Genomic DNA, 8,974 nt, shown 5'->3' with positions numbered 1-8,974 from the left:
AGTACCATCTGGGCCCCCTCTGCTTCAGGGCCCCATAGCAGCTACTATGGCTATTTCTATGCCCCCCCCCGTTAAGCGAAATACTCACCACCCTAAGGAGGAAGAAGGATCCAGAGATGTCCTCCTGCCCTGACGACCAGCATTTCACAATGGCCCTCAATTCACTAAGCAGTTTAGACTAGTCTACTGATGGTTTTTAGTCTACTTATGGTTTGGTCAGTTGCATCAAAGGGGAATTCACTATTACCAAATGTTTTAGACCTGTTTTTAGACCTGGTCTAAATCATTTGGTAATTAGGTGGGTAAAGCAGGGGAAATGATGAAAAGATGCAATGCACAAATGAGTAGAGTAGCTATTACTGACATCCTTCTCCTTTGATGAGCTCTCCTCTGCATACAATGAAACTTTTGCATAATTAATTCAAAAGGTTCCATCCTCATGCTGCATACACACTTGAGATAAAAGTCTTTGGAAAAGGCAAGATCACAGACCAATTTTACCCCCTTCCATGTAGTATGAGAGCCATACTCTACACAGTCTATTCTATTGAGCTGAACTCCCCATCAGACAGAATTCTTTGCAAGATGTTGCACACAAAGATGCTGTAGACATTCAAAAGATCATTATCTGCAAAAGATCTCTTCCTGCAATAGATCCATTCCTGCAAAATGCATTCATAGTCTATGATATCTGCAGATCCTCATACACACCTTGTTTAACAGGCAATCATCTGCAGATCATCTGCAGATCAGATCCACCGGGATGGATTTTCAGATCTGCAGATGATTGTCTGATATGCAGATGAAGTCTGTTAAACAAGGTGTGTATGAGGATCTGCAGATATCATAGACCATGAATGCATTTTGCAGGAATGGATCTATTGCAGGAAGAGATCTTTTGCAGATACTGATCTGTTGCATGTGTACAGCATCTTTGTGTGCAGCATCTTGCAAAGATTTTATCTGATGGGGAGTGCAGCTCCATAGAATAGACTGTGTAGGTATGGCTCTCATACTACATGGAATGGGGTAAAATTGGTCTGTGATCTTGCCTTTTCCAAAGACTTTTATCTCAAGTGTGTATGCAGCATCACATCTAAAATACCTCACAGAATTACTTTACTGACAGAAATCATCTGGTCTAATCTCTGTCATAAAAAGCGGGCGTGGTTACTCCTTGTTTGCCCTTGTTAATTGTGTAATTACTGAATGTTAGACCAGGTCTAAAAACAGGTCTCAGGGCTGGTGCACACCGAGCGAATTTTCTCGCGTTTTTACAGCCGCTTGAGGCTATGGATACACCAGGGTAATGTATTTCAATGGGGTGGTTCACATCAGAGCGGGAGGCGTTTTGCTGAAACGCATACTCCCGAGCTGAGGCATTTTTTTAGATTGCGGAGGCATTTCTGCCTCCAATGTTAAGTATAGGAAAAACGCAAACCGCTCTGAAAAACGCCAGTTCAGAATGGTTTTGCAGGCATTTTTGTTACAGAAGCTGTTCAGTAACAGCTTTACTGTAACAATATATGAAATCTACTACACCAAAAACGCTACCTAAAAATGCAAACCGCTAGGTGAAACGCTTCATAAAAATAAGAAAAAGCGTTTCAAAAACCGCTAGCGTTTTGCGGATCTGCTAGCGGTTTTTGGTGTGCACTGGGCCTAAAACATTACACCAAACCATCAGTAGACTAAAAACCATCTGTAGACTAGGCTAAACTGCTTAGTGAATTGAGGCCAATCCATCTTCTGGCCAGCGGGTACACGAAACGTAACATGAAGGGCGCGAACGAGGCGTCAGGTGATCGCTGTACTTTATGCGGAGTCGTCAGGGATCATAAAGATCCGATCCACCGTGCATCGCTAAAAGTTTGTTCACTAACCTGTACCCACGTTGCGAGACCATGGAAACGATCACTAGTCGCTCAACAAAAATGTCGGTCGTTGGAAAAATACGGTAGTCGGGAAAATTGCGTAGTGGCTATGGGCCTTAAGGGTTCATTTCTAATAGGGAGGATTCGCCATGTTTACCTGCGGGGGGGGGGGGGGAAATAGGATGGCATGCAGCAAAAAAATAAATAACACCAAAACACATGACACATGCGAATCCCATTGTCATCCGTGCGATTGCAAAAACTCCCGGATGGGCCTCGAATTCTAGGTAATTTTTCCAGAATCTTGTCACCCGTGGAAAAACAAAGGCCAGAATACTTGAAACAAGTTGTAGCTCTACACTGGGTGATAATTGCTGCTGAAGGCATTGTAGGCTTGTCTCTAAGTGAAATAGTGTAAGTGATGCTCACTTCCTGTGGCTGACGCGACCATGTGCGCAGAAGAGTATTGCTAAAAATACTCTTCCGAACACGCTTCTGCGCATGCGCGACACGTAAAATTTGCAGCGGGGTTTCACACACGCATCGCCACAGACTTAGGCCACATACACACATCAGACCATAGTCTTTTGAAAATGAAAGATCACAGACCAATCTTACCACCCTTCATGTAGTATGAGACAGGGATGCTCAAATTGGGCTTCGGGAGATTTCCGGATTTTTGCTATCCGGATATCTCCCAGTAATGCTGTGCGGGCTGGGCGGGGGGGGGGGTCAAGCTTACCTCTCTGACGTCTTCTTCGGTCGTCCCTCGGCGCCTCCCACGATGCGCTCCATGCGCGTCACGTGATTACAAACACTTCCTCCTTCAACCCGGAAGGAGGAAGTGTTTGCAATCAGGTGACCGCCGCTTGGAGCGCATCGTGGGAGGCGCTGAGGGACGACCGAAGAAGACGTCAGAGAGGTAAGCTTGACCCTCCCGCCCAGCCCGCACAGCATTACTGGGAGATATCCGGATAGCAAAAATCTGGATATCTCCCGAAGCCGAATTTGAGCATCCCTGGTATGAGAGCCATACTCTACACAGTCTTTTCTATGGAGCTGAACTCCACATCAGAAAAAAATCTTTGCAAGATGCTGCACACACAGATGCTGTACAGACACAAAAGATCAGTATCTGCAAAAGATCTGTTCCTGCCAAAAATCCATTCCTGCAAATTGCAATGATAGTCTATGAGATCTGCAGATCATCATACACACATGATTTAACTGACATTCATCTGCAGATCAGATCCACCAGGATGGATTTTCAGATCTGCAGATGATTGCTTGATCTGCAGATGAATGTCAGTTAAATCATGTATGTATGATGATCTGCAGATCTCATAGACTATCATTGCAATTTGCAGGAATGGATTTTTGGCAGGAACAGATCTTTTGCAGATACTGATCTTTTGTGTCTGTACAGCATCTGTGTGTGCAGCATCTTGCAAAGATTTTTTTCTGATGTGGAGTTCAGCTCCATAGAAAAGACTGTGTAGAGTATGGCTCTCATACTACATGAAGGGTGGTAAGATTGGTCTGTGATCTTTCATTTTCAAAAGACTATGGTCTGATGTGTGTATGTGGCCTTACATTACTCACGTCGCCGCAGAACCGTGCAGTTACGTAGATTTGTCCGAGCATTGGGGTTGCAGCAAAAATGTCACTTCCGTCGCATCATGAACTATCGCGTCAGTATGAAAGTCCCCATAGACTTTCATTTCCTTGCAGTGGGGTGCGGTAAAAATATCGCACCGCCCCAGTGTGAAACCACACTTATGCTACGTACACACTTGCGATAACGATCGTTTGCAAGGAACGATAGTTACCAGACGAACAATATTGGAACGATTGGAATGCAACAATGGGATGCAGCAATCATCATAAACATTTTAACGATCGTTCTCGCAGAAAAGAACGAACGATCAGGGCTTGTTTCCACTGTTGCGACGCGATTTCGCCGGCATTCCGACGCTTGTAAAAACGCATGCGGATGCGTTTCCGCATGCGTTTTTACCCGCGATTTCGCGTGCGATTTCGCATGGCAGGGTGCCATGCGAAATTAACCATGACACTGCCAGGGCAAAATAAAATTGAAAAAGGTGCGAAATCGCACGCGAAATCGCGGGTAAAAACGCATGTAACAAACGCATGCGTTTTTACTATTAAATACATTAGCGGCGATTCGCATGCATTCCACTCGCAGGCGAATTCGTTGGCTCTTTTGTGCGGTTTTTTACCGCTGAAAAAAACGCACCTCAACAACGCTACAGTGGAAACAGGCCCATCCACTTGCATTACATGTGCGAATCCGCATGCATTGGACGCATGTGGATTCGCGATAGTGGGAACGAGCCCTCAGAGGGAAATGTTGCGTACATATTTATATAAAATTAAAAAAACTCCACAAAAATGGAGTTACAATAGATAAAAATATATGATAGTTAACTTGAAAACAAAGTTTATTTGAAATTTGTAATGTAACAATCTTTACGGGTCGCGCTACACAGGAAGTACGGAAGCTGGGCAGAATCCAACGCAGTCGCATTGGCCCTTGTAACGATCGTTCTCGGCAGATAACTATACACACACTATAGTTTTGTAACGATTGTCGCTCAATACGATCCGTCCTGTTGGATTTTCTCATTGTGCCGATATCGTTCGTTTGTCGTTGTACTTAATGATCGTTTGGTAAAGTTCTTTACCCGATTGTCAGCAGACCAATCGTTAAGCTGCTGTTTCAAACGACCATAGTCGCAAATGTGTACGTACCATTAGGGCTGGAACCCACAGGAGCGCTTTTGGCAGCGTTTTGGCAGCACTGCGATACGCTAGCAGTTTGCCAAAACGCTGGGCTAATGTTAATGGATGGGGCAACTTCCACAGGAGCGTTTGCGTTTCTCAGAAACGCAAACGCAGGACATGCAGCATTTTGGGAGCGTTAGCGCTTCAATGTAAAGTATTGAAACGCTAGCAGAAACGCTCAGCAAAACCTAAACTGAGCGGTTTTGCTAGCGTTTTGCGGTTAAGCACACTGTAACAAAATGAAAAATAATTCACAGGACCAATCAGGATAAAAACGCAAAACGCAAAACGCTAGGCACCCGCTGGGGAAAAAAATACAATGTTGCAAAACACGACCAAAAACGCGCATGAATCCGCTTGCAAACCGCTCAGACAAAACGCTAGCGGTTGCGTTTTGCGTTTGCGGTTTTCAGTGGGTTCCAGGCCTCAGGCTTTTTTTACACGGGGATTTTCAGCTTTGTCTTTATACTTTACAAAAACACTCTTTGGAAAGGATCTATACAAAGATGTCAGCTAGCTTCCCTACTCATTTGCACACCGTTTTGGCAGTTGAACTGAGCAACTGCTGTTCAATACATGCTTTTGTAAATAAAACAAATCATGAGAATCCCCTTGAGGGGATGGACTAGTTCAAAACCTGACAGATCTTTCCCATTTTCACTACCTACTGTAAGTGACAGCAACCTAGGAATAAAGTAATTAGTAGGGCATTTGTACAATTATATGTATGTATTTTAAAATTAGATTTTTTTTTTAGATAGTTATGCTTTAAAGGGAAGGTCCAAGCAAAAAAAAAAAAATGGGTTTCACTTACCTGGGGCTTCTACCAGCCCCATGCAGCCATCCTGTGCCCTCATAGTCACTCACTGCTGCTCCAGTCCCCTGCTGGCAGCTTGCCGACCTCGGAGGTCAGGGCCACATTGCATACATTTTTACGCATTCCAGCTAGTGCAGGAACAAAAATGTACGCGTTGCACCACTAACGCGTAAAAATGTATGTGTTATGTGTTAATGTTCCTGCACTAGCGGGAATGTGTAAAAATGTACGCAATGCGGCCCGCCGACCTCCGAGGTCAGAAAGCTGCCAGCGGGGGACTGGAGCAGCAATGAGTGACTACGAGGGCACAGGGTGGCTGCATGGGGCTGGTAGAAGCCCCAGGTAAGTGAAACTAATTTTTTTTTTTTGCTTGGACCTTCCCTTTAAAGAGAATCTGTAACGTCAAAACGTCCCCTGGGGGGTACTCACCTCGGGTGGGGGAAGCCTCAGGATCCTAATGAGGCTTCCCACGCCATCCTCTGTCCCTCAGGGGTCTCGCTGCAGCCCTCCGTACAGCGGTGACATCATTATTTACCTTCCCGGCTCCTGCGCAGGCGCTCTGACGGCTGTAGGCTCCGAAGTAGGCGGAAATACCCGATCGCCGTCGGGTCTGCTCTACTGCGCAGGCGCAAGTCTCCGGCGCCTGCGCAGTAGAGCGGACCCGACTGAGATCGGGTATTTCCGTCTACTTCGGAGCCGAAAGCAGCCACAGCGCCCCCGCTGGAGCCTGGAAAGGGAAATATTGAATTGACAGTCGGGTCTGTCGGCGGCTGTTCGGAGGGCTGCAGCGAGACCCCCGTGGGACGGAGGACGGCATGGGAAGCCTCATTAGGATCCCGAGGCTTCCCCCACCCGAGGCGAGAGATCAAGAAATGATTGATATTCACCATGTAATTGATTCATATTGTTTGACCCACAATCAGCCTGCAGGTCATCATCTTTACTACTGGCAGACCTGAAAAAAACGACAGCACCAACTGCCATTATCTATAACCACACCCCCTAACAATGCGATAGGCTAAAAGGTTGTTTTATTTATAGATTTACATGCACAAAGTGAAATACTGGTTGCTTGGCAGTTGAAAACAGCTGTTATTTCCCACAATGCAACAAGGCTCACAGACAGGAAGCTGTCAGGACGTCATGGCGTCACACTGTGGGCGGGGTTTCACCACAATATCAGCCATCCAGACCCCCCTGATGATCTATTTGAGAAAAGGTAAACATTTCTAACGGGAAAGGGGGTATCAGCTACTGATTGGAATGAAGTTCAATCCTTGGTTACAGTTCCTCTTTAATGTAGTAATGCCTCCCCTATCCATTGTAAAGACAGCATCAAGTACAGCGTTGCGTAATTTGTTAGCACTTTATAAACAAACTTCAATAGCAGTAATAATTTGCAGTATGCGTTCTGTACCTGTGACAAGCAGGTGAGAAATGATGCGGGTCATTACAAGCGAGCACAAATGCCGTGTCCACATTACCGCTTTCAAAGCTGCTAATTAGCTGGAGAAATTGATTTGAGAATAGGAAATGGGGTCTGGCCCTCCGGGGCTCCCAGCCTGCTCTCTGCGCCTTGTCATAAAATTCCTTTGGGAAGTCGTGCTGCAGTAATAAGCTCACACAGGAAGGCAGCGCTGAAGCACACCTGAGGCAGGGACAGGTTCGATAAATTAATTTCCAGCCACACAAGTGACTAATGCCAGGAATTACAAAGAGGAAACTGTACGGCAAACCGGGCAGAAAATCTCTCGTTCCTCTGAAGTGACAGCAATATGGAAGCTGCCATTTTTCTTCTCTTTTAAATTACTGTTTCATGATTTTCTTTTGAATTTTAATTAATCCCTTTTGTTTCTCTCATAACAGACCTCACAATGGGCATGATTCACAATGCTTTTTCACCTGTTTTCCTCTGTTTTCACCTTATCTATGTTTCATTTGTAAGCTCCCAAAGAGCAAAAATCCTGTATAATAAAACCTCTTTGTCTCTGCGTCCCATCCCTGCACTTCCTGTGTGTGTGTGTGTGTCCCGTGTTCCCGTGTCCGTGTACAGGAAGGGACCCAGAGACTGAGGAGAGCTGAGGGAGGACGAGGCCAGAAGGGGCGTGTGGCGGGCGTGCGCATGCGGCGGTCAGGGGGGAAAATGAGAGGGAAGAAAGGGGAGGGGAGGAGAGGGAGGCGCGGTTTCAACACAGACCTAGAGCCCGTTTTGAAACGGGCTTAGGTCTACTAGTATAAAATAATTAAGGTAAGAAAAGTAATATTGAAATGAAGTTTATCGGGAACAACTTACTTTGAGTGATTATTTTGTTAGCAAATTTGCTGAAAGGTTACTTTATCAATTAGGTGATACAGAAAATAGGTAATTTATGAGACGTTTTGTGAATAGAACCCACCGTAGCATCCGGCAGGGCTGAAATAAAATGTAACGTTTTTAAAGAGGAACTGTCGTGAAAATCTTAAAATTTAAAACACATACAATTAGGAAGTACATTTCTCCCAGAGTAAAATGAGCCATAAATGACTTTTCTCCCATGTTGCTGTCACTTACTGTAGTTAGTAGAAATCCGACATTTCCGATTTTGGGCTAGTCCATCTCTTCATGGGGGCCTTCTACCAGCCCCCTGCAGCTGTCCGGTGCCCACGTAGACTCGCTCCGATGCTCCTGGCTCCGTCGGAAGCCACTTCCAGTTTCAGCGACAGAAGCTGACAGGCCAGGCACGTGAGCGATTCTTCGCATTTCTGGCCGCAATAGCGTCCTCTATACTGCTATTGTGGCCAGGAACGCGAAGAATCACTCACGTTCCCGGCCTGTCGGGTCCTGTCGCCGAAACTGGAAGTAGCCGCCAGTGAGGCCAGGAGCATCGGAGCAAGTCTGCGTGGGCACCGGACAGCTGCAGGGGGCTGGTAGAAGCCCTAGGTGATTAAAACTCATTTTTTTAGGTTGGCTTAAGTGACCCTTTAACTCACATCACTCTGCCATCTCTGTCCCCTGTACGTCCCCTATTCCCCCCTCTGCCTCCAGTTTCCCCCTCTGTTTCCCTGTGCCTTCATTGTCCTCTTCTGTGCCACTTCTAACCCCCCCCCCCACTGTGTCCCCTGTGCCTTCAGTGTCCCCTCTGCCCCCCCCCCACTGTGTCACCTTTGGCCCCCTACGCCATTAGTGTCCCCCTCGGTTTCCTTGTGCCTTCATTGTCCTCTTCTGTGCCACTTCTAACCCCCCCCACTGTGTCCCCTGTGCCTTCAGTGTCCCCTCTGCCCCCCCCTCCCCACTGTGTCACCTTTGGCCCCCTGCGCCATTAGTGTCCCCCTCTGTCTATACTGCGTCCCCTTCGTTCCCTTCCACTGTGCCATCAGTGTCCCTGATGTGTCACACTCTAACCCTCCCCCACCCCCCGTGTCACCTATGCCCCCCTGTTCCCTCAGTGTCCCCCTCTGTGCAACCTCTGCCTCCACTGTGTGTCTCTCTCTCTGTTCC

General features: G+C 46.6%; 1 protein-coding gene across 1 annotated transcript in view; it reads left to right on the top strand.

Moving 5' to 3' along the window:
- Window positions 1–6,696: 6,696 nt before the first annotated feature.
- The window catches only part of TMEM260 (transmembrane protein 260), a 162,476-nt gene continuing 160,198 nt past the window's right edge, over window positions 6,697–8,974 (top strand). Inside the window, exon 1 of the mRNA XM_068254379.1 lies at window positions 6,697–6,715. The gene's annotated coding sequence lies outside the window, so the exon portion shown is untranslated. The remainder of the gene's footprint in view (window positions 6,716–8,974) is intronic.

The sequence above is a fragment of the Hyperolius riggenbachi genome, chromosome 9, assembly GCF_040937935.1.
Source record: "Hyperolius riggenbachi isolate aHypRig1 chromosome 9, aHypRig1.pri, whole genome shotgun sequence".
NCBI lineage: Eukaryota > Metazoa > Chordata > Amphibia > Anura > Hyperoliidae > Hyperolius > Hyperolius riggenbachi.
This window is presented reverse-complemented; position numbering and strand designations above follow the sequence as displayed.